This window comes from Myxine glutinosa, chromosome 9 (assembly GCF_964187855.1).
Source record: "Myxine glutinosa chromosome 9, kmMyxGlut1.1, whole genome shotgun sequence".
Classification (NCBI taxonomy): domain Eukaryota; kingdom Metazoa; phylum Chordata; class Myxini; order Myxiniformes; family Myxinidae; genus Myxine; species Myxine glutinosa.
The window spans coordinates 108302511-108316026 of record NC_136269.1 but is presented as its reverse complement, the minus strand read 5'-3'; the positions used below and the strand labels follow the sequence as shown (position 1 = coordinate 108316026).

The 13516-nt window shown below is 41.3% G+C and overlaps 1 protein-coding gene across 1 annotated transcript in view; it reads left to right on the top strand.

The window, feature by feature from the left end:
* The window catches only part of LOC137435110 (E3 ubiquitin-protein ligase RNF13), a 111456-nt gene that overhangs the window by 17102 nt on the left and 80838 nt on the right, over nt 1-13516 (top strand). The gene's annotated exons all lie outside the window — the stretch shown is intronic.

Here is a 13516-nt window from a genome sequence, read left to right as displayed (position 1 = left end):
AGCCATTGTTCATAGATGGACCAACCTGTAAAGGATGATCTGCAAACTTTTTGGGGATGCTGGTGTGGCTTATGCTTTTGTTTTGGAAGCAGTCTTCCATTCCTTGATCATTGATGAACTTTTGTCATTAATTGCCTAGTTGAGTTGCACTAACATTGCAGCATTATCGAAATTTGGCAGAAGGTCTATTATAGAGGGCAATTATATATACAGTACTGCATAGCATTCTGCCATTTTGGTACTTTTTGTTTACATTGTTGAGGGTCATGGAAAAGCTAGAGCAGAATGGAAAGGAACAAAATGGAAAGGGAGCAACACCAACAGCAGAGTAGAAGTGAGAGTAACAATGAGATAAATGGGACTGGGGAGAAGGACGCATGGGGGTGAACAAGCTGAATGAGACACAGCAAGAAGAGAAAGGGGAAGGAGGGGATGAAACGTAAAATAGACAAACCAACCGACAACTAATAAACAAAAAGAGGTGAAGGGGGGGGGGGGGGAGGGGGGGGGTTCACAATAACGGGAAAATGTTATTTATCTGGAATGGAAAATGTTATCCCAGTCGTTTTTGTTGCGTTTTTGCTGTTTCTTTTGTTGTCTCAGTGTTTACTGTGTGCTCCGAGTTTGTTTTGTTTTAGAATTTGTGAGTGTTCGTGAAACTTTTCCTACTAGAAGGCCTATCCTTTCCTAGGCCTATCCTTTCCTAGTTTTGAGTCCACAATCACTTTTTATTGTCTTTTTCTCTCTACCACCTTCAGCCTTTTTGTTTTTCTCCTCAATCCCCTTACCTCTGCTTCAATTCCTCCCAATTATACCCTGTTTAGTGTCTTAAAAAATAATGAGAATAATAATAATAATTTCAATTCCTTACCTTCAAACCTTACACCTCCCGGACCATGCTTCTTCCTGCTCTCTGCAATTTTTGCCATTTTACACTCTGCATTCCCACTATGATCGTGAGTGTTTTCATCCCACGGCTCTACTTTATTTTATTCAACCTGTTGCTTTCCTCTCTTCTGCCTAACCTTCAAAAATAATCGTAATAATAAAAATAATGATAATAATAGGAAAAAAGGTAATTGCTCTCTCCGTACCAACCATCTACTTGTATATACGACGATTTACCTAGATGGTACAGTGCCTTTTACAATGTTCAAACTGCCGCTTCCATGTTGAATTCTCTACGCTACTACATTCACTCTTCTTCTTCGTCTTCAAAAGTTTGCTTTCAAATAAATCCTTCTATCACTACAACACCTTCAGCTCTTCCTTTCTACATTCTCTACACTCACCTTTATTCCACCCCTCCTTTAACGTTTTCAAACGTATTTCTGACTTTCATGAGACTGATTAAACATGGTTAACTTATGAAGTTAAGTCCATCACAAAACAGATTGTATGCATGGCATCAAGGTAATACAGCCCTTTGACATTACCTGATAAATAAGACCATACGATCTATTTATCAAGCTAATAAAGATTATTCTAATACCAGGGTTCGCAAACTAAAATCTGATAATCCTGCAGGCTGGTGTAAACAGATGAAAATATTTATTCAAGATCCACAGGACCCAGTCTCTATAACGATACCAGGTATTGATTCGGATGATCCGCAGAAATATAAAAAAGCAGCTAACATAATCGATGAACATTTTATTACGATAGCAGACCATTTACCCAGAATTGATAGAACAGAATTACCTGCATACTCCCTGTTAAGATCTCATACTGTCCAACCTCAACAGGTCCATAACCAATTACGTAAACTTTAATTGCAAAAAGCAAGCATTGCTCTGGAGACTTACCTGTGCGAGTAATTCGTGAATTTGCTTACGAATTAAGTTTTCCCTTGACTGATGTTTTAAATGCATCATTTGAACAGGCAAAACTTCCGGATTGTTGGAAGTACGCAGACGTGGCACGCAGAAGAAGTAAACAGCATACACGTACACGTACACGTACATGTACGCAGAAGTGAAGTCCAAAGTCACAAGCACCTACTTTGTGGGAATTGAGACCAATAGCACTGACGAGCTATTTTGCAAAAGTTGCGGAATCATTGCAAAATGGCTCCTCGAGGACATTGCGACAAAAATTGATATTAATCAGTATGGCAATCAAAGAAAGCTATCAACATGTCATTATTTAATAGGAATGCTTCATCAGCTGTATCAAAATGCTGATAGTAATCCAAATTCAATATCCACTGTAGTTCTTACAGATTTCTCAAAAGCCTTTGATCAAATTGATGATAATGTTCTGGCTTGCAAATTGATTCACCTTGGACTTTGCCCATATATTATTTCCTGGATTAACTTTTTGGAATTCCGTGAGCAGTGCGTGAAATACAAGGGAACTATATCCGAAATGAAAAATAGTCATGCTGGAGTATTGTGTACAGGGTACAAACTTAGGCCCAATTTTGTTTTTAGTAATGATCAATGATGCATGTGAGAAAGGTCCCATCCTGTATCTTAAATATGTGGACGATGTTACCTTTGTTGAAAGTCGGAAAGGGACACAACAGTCACAAATGCAGGAATCTTTACTTTTTCTTCCGAATCGGACATCTGATAATAGCATGAAGCTGAATGCGTTAAAATGTTACACGATGGCAGTTTCCTCCGTAAAGCAGCCAGTACAACATCTAACACTCTCTATTAATAATACTAAGTTACCCAGTGTGCAATCAATCAATAAAGTGCTTGGTGTGACGATACAGAAAAACTTGAAATGGGATGCTCATATAGGGGAAGTGCTTAAGAAATGTAATAGAAAGTTGTACATTTTGTGCAATCTTAAATCTTATAACTTACCCCTTTGTGACGTTATGATGATTTATATTGGCTACATAAGACCAGTGTTGGAGTATTGTGTACTTATTTTCAATGTAGCCTTAACTAAAGCAAAAGTTAACAATTTAGAACGTATTCAACGTATTTAGAAAGTATTGGAGAAGTGTTTGTCAAACCTCGACTCTGATTCAGCAACTACACCAGACGGCATCAGTCCATGGGTCCTAAAATCCTGCTCTGCCACTCTATCACGTCCTCTCTCTGTTCTCTTCACCCTCTCTTTTGATCAAGGACATCTGCCATCTGCTTGGAAATCAGCCAACATTACCGCTTTACACAAAAAATGTGCAAAAACAGATCCTTGAAACGACAACTACAGACAACTACAGACAATCAGCCTGCTCCCAATTATCAGCAAGGTCATGTAATTCAGCATCGCTTCTGATATTAAATCCTTTCGCTTCTCCAATGGCTTGATCTCTGATCATCAATTTGCATTCAGACCAGGTCACTCTACTGTGGACATGCTGCTTTTGCAGTCTCAACAATGGATGGAGGTCCTCAACGCCAGACAGGAAATCAAAGCTGTCTCCCTTCACATATCTCGTGCTTTAAATTACATTCTGGCACCCCACCCTGCTCTCCAAGCCCTCCTCTTGTATTCATGGAAATCTCCACGCATAGCTTGCTGACTTCCTCCCCTGTCGTAGTCAACGAGTGGCTCTAAATGGAATTCTCTCATCTCCTCTTCCTGTCTAAGCTGGAGTTCCTCAAGGCAGTGTTCTGGGCCCTGTGTGTTTTCTAATTTTCATCAATGATCTCTCCCACTCTCTGGAAAATATTCTTTATCTTTTTTCTGATGGCTCCACTCTCTAGAAAATCCTCTTATCTTTTTGCTGATGACTCAACCCTCTGCAGCTGCATCTCTCATCCTGCAGATCGGCAGCCAGGAAGGAGCCTCTTCACTCTCTGATAAAATTACAAGCTGGTCACACACGTGGAACATGTCTTTCAATCCTGACAAATCTCACACACTCACTATGTCTCTCCGAAAATACCATCTGGAAAATCCTCCCATCTATTTTCTCAACAATCCTCGGAGAAGTTCTGTTACTCAAGCTTTTGGGTCTCACTATCTGCCATGATCTTCCCTAGGAAAGCCATATTTGCAAACTGGCCTCCAAAGCCAGTCGCCGATTTGGCATCCTCCATTGTGCGAAGTCTTTCTTGGCACTTCTGAGTTCCTCACCACATACAAAGCTTTCATCCTCAGCTTGATTGAATACTGCTCTCCCCTCTGGGCTGGTGCACCTATCTCACACCTAGCTCGGCTTCACGCTGTAGAAAGCAAAGGCTTTAGGATCATTGGTATCTCTCGCATTGAAGCTGATTCTGAGGGTCTTTCACTCTCTCACCGCAGGCAGGTTGGTGGTCTTTCTGTCTTGTACTGACTCCTCTCTGGCCTTGCACCCATTGCTCTGTCTGTGCTCTGTCCCCCAAATATTCCTGCAGGATGCACAAGGTCTGCCAGCAACCCTCTTTTGGAGAAACTGGCAAAATCAAGACTCACTGCTCACCTTCACTCTTTAATTCCTCTTTTACCCGCCTCTGGAACATACTAGCACGCCTCCCTCCAGGTCTTCAAAATAGCTGTTTAGCACCATCTCATGTCTTCCCCTATTCAAAACGTTGATCTTTTATACCCCCGTTAATCCACCCCAAACCCACCTCCTTCAAATTCATTGTTTTCTTTCCTGAAAGCCAAAGTAGGGTTCATCTTGTTTATCCCATGTACCCTGCCCCAGCCCTCTCTTCCACTGATCTCCTGATGTCCCTGTTTCCTACTGTTGTTGTACTTCTCTCTCTCTTCTCCTCTTTTCTCCCGCTCCTTTATTATATGTTCTACTATAACGTATGTGTTACTTTATTCTACGTATGTGTTAGCTCTCATACGAGCCTAGACTATGTATACAAAAAAAAGGTATTGCTTGGGAATGGGGCTATTTGGGGTAGAACAGAGTATGAATGGGGGATGAACAGCTGTCTTGAAGCTCTGGAGGGAAGAATGGGACCGAACAGACTAGGGAAGTTTGTTCCAGAGGCAGAGAAAACGGAAACAAATGAATGGTAGTGATCCTGGATTTTGGGAGTTTCACCAGAAGAGGTTACTGTCTTACCTTGTGCATCTTGCTGAAGTCTGGGAGTGACAAGGTCAAGAGAGGGCAGAGGGTGCAAGACCAAAAAGAAGGGCACAGAATACAGAGGCCACCAACCTGTCTGCGATGAGACAGGCATAGACACGTAGACCCAGTACTTGTAACATGTAGACTTAGAGCAGCTTGAGTTGAGTCTCACGTCTCTTATGCACAAACCAAAGACAATCCAAACACAAACCGAGCCTCTAGTTTTTTTTCTTGTACTGATCCTCGGTCCAGTTGGCCTCGACCTCATGAGTCTTGTGTCAAGTCGTGAGGTGCACAAATATATAGATATAATGCAACTGTTGCCTATTTTGAGGCCGAGTCTGTCTCTCATATTACATGTGTGTGTGTATGTGTGTGTGTATGTGTGTGTGTCTGTGTTCAGGAAACGCACACACACTAAACCCATCTCCTCTGCAATGAACTATTCGTCCTACAGGGAGGAGGGAAGTGTAAATTTTGCTTGTTCCAGAATTAAAAATAAATTGGGGGCAATACCCCACAGCGCTCACCTGCTAGATAGAATAAAGCGGTATACTACACCAATTAAAGGCATTTTAAACAAAGTTATGGTATTTTAAAACAACTTCAATGGTTGCTAGAAGGCAGACAGCATGCAGAATCATACTAACTTAATCGTAAGACTTCACACAAACAAACAAAAAATACCTATTTTGGGGGCAACCCCACCCACCTTCCCCCGTAAACTCCACTATATCCCAATATCATGGGTGATGACGTTTGTGATAAAGTTTCATCAAAATCGTGTGTAGTTTCGGAGGAAAAAGCAAATTCCTATTTTGGCGGTTCAAACCTGGAGCCACTTTGACCCCTGTTGGATCCTGATGTTTTTTTGTTTTTTTCATGCCGTGAGCAAACTGGAGTTGCAACATAGCAAATATAATTTGTGCCAAGTTTGGTGACAATCTCATCAGCAGTTTCAGAAAAGAATTTGCAAGTGTTTACGGATGGACGGATTGATGGATGGACGACGCACTATCATACTCGTACAAGCTCCCCTGAACTACACCACTGGTCAAAAGTTTTAGAACACCTCAATTTTTCCAGTTTTTATTGAAATTTACGTAGTTTAATGTCTCAATGTACTCTGAAATTAAGCATAGAACAAATAAACAATTGGAGATGAAAAAAGAAATCATAGAATCATTTTGTTTAACAAAATTTAATTTAAATTTTTGACTCGGCAAAGTAACCACCTTTTGCAGATATAACTGCCGAACACACTCGTGGCGTTCTTTCTACAATGGAAATCAAATATTGTTCGGGAAGTTCTTCCCAACACTGTTGCAGAAGTTCCAACAAATGTGTTGCACTTGTAGGTTGCTTTGCTTTCACCCTTCTGTCCAGTTCATCCCAAACCAGCTTGATGTGGTTTAAGTCTGGAGACTGTGCTGGCCATTACATGATTTGAAGCCCCCCGTCTTGTTCTTTTCCTCAAAGGTAGTTTTGACATAGCCTGGAGGTGTGTTTAGCTCATTATCTTGCTGTAGGATGAACCCCTGACCAACTAGGCGTATACCAGAGGGTATTGCATGGCGCTGAAAAATGCGGTGGTAGCCCTTTTGGTTCAGGGTGCCAGTCACTCTGTGCAAGTCGCCGACTCTGGATCCAGCAAAAAGAGCCCCAGACCATCACGCTTCCTCCTCCATGTTTGACAGTTGGTGTCACAAACTGAGGAACCATCCTTTCGCCTACTCGACGGCATACAAAAACCCTGCGTGATGAACCAAAGATTTCAAATTTTGATTCATCGGTCCATAAGACCTTCTTCCAGTCTTCAGTACTCCACTGGCGGTGCTTCATGGCCCAGGCAAGCCTCTTTTTCTTATTTTGCCATCTTCGCAATGGCTTTCTTACTGCCACTCGACCTGTCAAACCTGCAGCTCGAAGTCTTCTTTTCACAGTTGAAACTGAGACTTGCTTACGTCGACCAGTGTTAAGCTGTGCTTGAAGCTGTTGACCTGTGAGCCGCCTATCACGCAGGCTGTTGACTCTCAGAAACTTGTCTTCTGATTCTGTTGTGGCTTTGGGTCTGCCAGACCTCTTCCTGTCAGAGTTTCCTCCAGTTTCCAAGTGCCTTTTGATGGTGTAGGAAACAGTACTCACTGACACCTTGACTTTCTTTGCAATTTCTCTAAAGGAAAGACCTACACTTTTTAGGGTTATATTGGTCTGTCTGTCTTCCTTTGTTAATTGCCTTTTTCTCACCATTATGATAGCAATATACCACTTCCTGCAGTGCAATATTGTCCAAATAATGCTTCAGAGGGTGTATTAACAGTCTGTTCCAATACTGCTTTTATACAGACAGGGGGTTTGTAATCAAGTAATCAGCAGAGGTTGGGACACCTGTAGGAATTGTTTGCATCAACTTTCAAGGCTTAATTTACTTACATTGCTGCGGCACAGCTGTAAGTTGTTAACCCATTACTTGTTCCTTGAAGAAGGCCTTTTTTTACAATATAACTGTGCAATTTACATTATTTTCCCTTTTTTGCTAACCGAAACTTTTTTTTTAACCTCGAGCAGTTTACTGCTTACCTTTGTGCCATTTCAGGTTATTCACTGGACTTGAATTGCTTAAGTTTCAATAAAAACTGGAAAAATTGAGATGTTCTAAAACTTTTGACCGGTAGTTTATGTTCCAGGTGAGCTAAAAATGATGTACAGTGATGTACAAAAAGTGATGAATCAAATGTACTGTGCCTATAGAAATTCTACACCCCCTTTTCAAAATTTTCACCTTTTGTTGCCTGGTAGCCTGGAATTAAAATGTATTGAATCAGACTTTTTCCACCTTTATTTACACATCATAACCCAGAACCTCCAAGTGAAAAACAAATTCTACAAATTTCAGGAAGTTAATTAAAAATACAAAACTAGAATATCTTGGTTGGATAAGTATCCACCTCCTTTATAACAGCAACTGTAAATTAGCTCAGGTGTAACCAATCGCCTTCAAAATTACACACCATGTTAATTGGCCTCCACATGTGTTGAATTGTCGTGATTCTGATTATTTCAGAATACAATCGACTGTTCCTGTAGGTTTCCTCTGCTGGGTTCGTGCATTTCACAGTAAAGACTCAACCATGAGCACCAAGGAGCTTTCAAAATATATCCGGGATAAAGTTGTGAAAAGGCACAGATCAGTGGATGAGTATACAATATTCCAAAGGCCTTGAATATCACTTGGAGCACAGTCAAGGCAATCATTAAGAAGTGGAAGGCATATGGTACCACCAAGACTCTGCCTAGATCAGGCCATCCCTCCAAACTGGATGACCAAGCAAGGAGGAGACTGATCAGAGATGCCACCAAGAGGCCAATGGCAACTTAGAAAGAGCTACAGGCCTTTATGGAAAAGACTGGTCACTGTGTGCATGTGACAACAATATCCATAGCACTCTACATCGTAAGAGCATGACCAAGGGATGGCGTCAGGAAGGGCATCCGGCCATAAAAACATTGCCTCAAACAGGGAACCATGATTGTCATGGGGCCCGCAAGGCTAACCCCCGATCTAGCGGGGAAAATGGCCTTAAAACGATCATTCATTCATTCATTCTACAGTCTGGTCTGCACAGAACGAAGAAAAGAAGGAAGTCATTACACAAAAAATCCCACCTTGAGTCCTGTCTGAGGTATGCAAAAACCACTCCGGAGATTCTGAAGCCATGTAGCAAAAATTTGTGTGGTCTGACGAAACCAAGATGCATCTTTTTGGCCTAAATGCAAAATGTTACATTTGACGCAAACCCAAAACAGCACATAACTCAAAGAACACCATCCCTACTGTGAAGCATGGTGGTGGCAGCATCATGTTATGGGGATGTTGCTCATCAGAAGGGACGGGAGCACTTGTCAGGCTAGAAGGGAAAATGGATGGCGCAAAATACAGAAAAATCCGAGAGGAAAACCTGCTGCCCTCTGCAAGAAAGTTGAAATTGCGACGGAAGTTCACTTTTCAGCATGAGAATGACGAATCACACAGCCAACGCTACACTGGAGTGGATAAGGAACAAAAAGAAAAATGTCCTTGAGTGACCCAGTCAGAACCTCGACCTAAATCCAATCGAAAATCTGTGGCATGACTTGAAGATTACTGTCCATCATGGCTCCCCATGCAACTGAGCTTGAACAGTTTTGTGCAGAAGAATGGGCAAATATTGCCCAATCAAAGTGTGCAAAGTTGTTAGAGACCTATCCCAACAGACTCACAGCTCTAATTGCTGTCAAAAGTGCTTCCACCAAGTACTAACACAGGGGGGTGGACACTTTTCCAATCAAGATAAACTAGTTTTGTCTTTTTAATTAATTTTCTGAAATTTGTAGAATTTGTCCTCAACTTGGAAGTTGTGGGTTACAATGTGTAAATAAAGGTGGAAAAAGTCTGATTTAATGCAATATGGGGAAGGCTATAAGGAAACAAAAGGTGAAAATTTTGAAAGGGCCTATAGACTTTCTATAGGCACTGTATATTATCACCTTGTACCACCTCTTCCTCCTCAACTACAAAGAACATCACCTCCTCCTCCTAAACCGTCCATTCAGGCAAAGCTCAGATACAGTATATCATTTTGTCACAACTGCTACGGGTGGGAGAGTGAGCCAAATATAAGTTCAGTTGCTCAACTGGGGAAGAAATCTACAAAGTATTTTCCAATCAAGATATTCAAGATATAAAGGGAAGAGGAAATCTACAAAGTATTTGCCATATTTAAATGACAAGACAAGCGATCCTTAAGAAAGGATATCGCCTACTGCCAGAGAATTACAGGCCAATAAGCCTAACCTCGGTAGTAGATAAAACTGTGGAATCTATTGTGAGGGATGTCGTGCTGCATCATGCCATCAATAATAACCTCCTTCATGAGGCACAGAATGGTTTTACACCTGGTCGTTCATGTTCCTCTCAGCTGATGTGGCAAATGGATGATCAATTCTGGGAAATCAATCGACGTCTTTTATCTGGACGTTAGCAAAGCTTTCGAAGCGGTCCCATCATTGTCACCTTCTTAAGAAAGTCCAAGCTTGCGGCATCAATGGCAAACCTCTGAAATGGATTGAGGTATTCCTTGTAGGTAAAACCCAACATGTCACTTTTAATGGTGTTCACTTCGACTGGATTAACGTCAACAGCGGAATCCCACAGGGAAGTGTTCTCGGTCCCCAGCTCTGCATTTTGTACGTCATTGACCTGCAATTGATATGGGGGATTGTGTGAAGAGGGATATCAGATATGTGGGGGTGGTTGGAGGGCGGATAGAGTTGGCTGAGGACATAGGGCAGTGGAGGAGTATAGTCGTCAAGGCCGGGCTGGAGCTTGGTGGCATCGGACCTCACCCCTTATAAAGGGAAGAGGAGGAGAACAACAACAATGGTCTGTCATCAGTAATGTCATACAATTTCTTATCTTCTTAAGTACTAATGATCAGGGTACACTCTTATTGCTCAGTTTCAGAGCATCACCTCTTAGAGCATCATGCAGTAACTGAATTCCAACAGACAATGATGATCTGCTCCGAGTGTCTACCTCCATCAGAACGTTCTCATCCATCACAGTTGTGATGAAATCAGCTGCAGGGAAATTTGTGAATTGCAAGATTGTAGGCAATACAAACCCAAAGTCATATTTGAAGTGTTCATTTTACCTCCGCCACCAAAGGTGGATGGAGGTTATGTTTTCACCCCTGTCTGTCTGTCTGATTGTCTGTTTGTTTGTCCGTTTGTTTGTGAACAAAATATCTCAAATTGTGGATGGATGCGGACAATTTGGCAGAGATGTAGCGTATGTGACATGGAGGAAATGATTAGATTTTGGTGAAGATCCGGATTCGGATCCGGCTACTATAATTTTTTGAGTGATATTTCACCATTGGGAAATAGGGCCAAAAACAATACATAGCAGGATATCTCAAAAAGTTGTGGACAGATTTGGACGAAACTTGGTGGACCAGTTGAGTGTCTGACAAGGAGGATTCGATTCGATTCTGGTGAGGATCTGAGTATGGATTCGGATATGATAATTATTAATTTTTTTAAGAGATTCTTCACCATTGGGAGATAGGGCTAAAAACGATATATAGCAGGATATCTCAAAAAGTTATGGATGGATTTGGACGAAACTTGTTGGACAGGTTGTGTGTGTGACGAGGAAGAATCGATTTAATTTTGGTCAAGATCTGGATCCGGATCCAACTAGTAGAATTTTTAAAGTGATTATTCACCATTGAGTGATGTGGCCATCCAGGCAGAGGTATGCTCTCTACTGAGTGCCGTTCTAGTTTGGAGTTGGATTAATCTTGAAGGCTTATAGCGGGGTGGCTTGGGGTCAATTTTCAAGATTACCGTTACCGGGCGGACAAAAGCGCCATTTTTGGTGTGAGGCTTCCTTAGGGTATATCAGTTGATTTTAGCCGAGGAGCCCTCTCGAAATATGTACGTAACCATGGTAACACAAACAAATCCAAGATGGCTGCCATTCATGATAAAATACCAATTTTCTTGGGTTGTAGTTGTTAGAGGAAAGCCAAATTGTATCAAAATATTACTTAAATATCAGAACCATGTCCTCAACATGTTCGGTCACCCTCCTGAAATATTAAAGTAAAACATAAAAATCCAAAATGGCCGCCATTTATGCTGAAATAGCAATTTCCTTGGTTTTTAGCGGTCATACGATGGCTAAATTGTACCAAAGTATGATTATATTATACCAGAATATTTTTATTGAAGCCCTATTTTTAAAAAAGATACACAAATAACCTACCACATATGGACAACATGGTTGTTTATTTCCCGTAGGTCTAAAGATCAAAGAAATCAAACTACATAATATTGACTGCAACATCCAAACTAATTGAATTTAAAAGTGATCTAAACTATTTTTTCTCAAGATAGTGCGTTCTTGAGACAAGGGTTTGAACATGGAAATAATGTGAATGTTTTAATTATGCTTTTATCCTAACCTTAATGTGACCCTTGTGGGTATCCGTAGTTATATACCTAATTTAGAGGGCGACATTGTGACTACAGGCTGTCTTTACTATACTGCTAAGCACATGTATTGGTGGAAAGTTTTCTGGCCTCCTTTGTTAACAATCTACATATTTTATGGTAAGTAAGCAACTTTTCAAGTTATTATCTTTAATTACAGAACTTCAGTGATCAAGTCAGGTTTTTTTAGCTAAACAGAAGTATGTGTTTATGTACATTTGGTAACAATCAGCATAATTAGACAAGCTTAAACACTCCTATAAATAATGGCCTATGCAAAATAATCAACACAATGTGCACTATATCAGGAATTTAGAAAATTCTGGAGTATCTCAACCCAGGACAAATTCCAGTCACTACCTTTGATCAGCCTCTATTTGCCCTGGCAAAGTTTGTACAGTGGAAATGGCCTGATACTCATGGGGGAAAAGTGCATGTTGTTATGTTAGGTGGTTTACACACAGAAATGGCACTGTGGAACACACTTGGAGATATTCTGGAAAGTTCTGGCTGGACTACCGCCCTTACAGAGGCAGATGTGGCTTTCACTGGCATAGCCGACTCATTTCTGAAGGTGTCACATCTCACACGAACCAGGCATGCCCATCAAATCACCCTCCTTACTCTCCATAACCTTCAAAGAAAGGCTTTCCTGCTCTCCGAGAGACCTAAAGACAATCAATCTGCAGAAGCTTGGAGGAATGACATGCTGAAGAAGAGTCCCACCTTTATGTACTGGGACCTTATCCTGAGATACGAAACCCTTATTCTCATCTTCATCAGGGCTCACAGAGAAAAGAACTTTCCTTTGTATGTAGATGTCTTGGAGCAGCTGACACCTTTGTTTTTTGCCCTGGACCATGTGAACTATTCAAGATGGATGCCTGTTCACATAAGAGATATGAAGTCTCTGCCTGACCCTATCAAGGAAGAGTTTGAGAAACAATGCCACTGGGTCCTTTCTAAAACCAGCAAAATATTCTCTACTATCCCATTTGACCAAGCTCATGAACAGGAGAACGCGAAAGTCAAAGGCTCTGGTGGTTGTATTGGACTCACAGGAAACCCTGTCGCATTTAGACGCTGGATGTTAACAGGTCCCGAGTTGGCCAGATTGCAAACACAGTTTGAGGAAGAATACTTTCCCAATGATGACCCAGATTTTCGGAACCATGAACAGGGCCTTGCATCACAAAAAACATTTCAGAAGGAAGTAAACAATCTTTCTGAAACCTTCAACAGAATGGGAAACCCCTTCCTTGATGATTTTGAAGAGCTAGTGACACTCGACAGTCGCAATTGCATGGATGAGTCTGTAGTATCCGCACTACGCACATTGGAAGACACAGGCATAAAGCAGTATCAGGAGTATGTCAAGAGTGTACTTGAAGATCGCAGCTGCTCTATACATGACCCAATCAAGAAGAACTCACTGGCTCTCTTCAAGAGACCTAAACCCAAGGCCCCGACAAAGCAGGGGAAGAAGATCAAAGTGCTCCA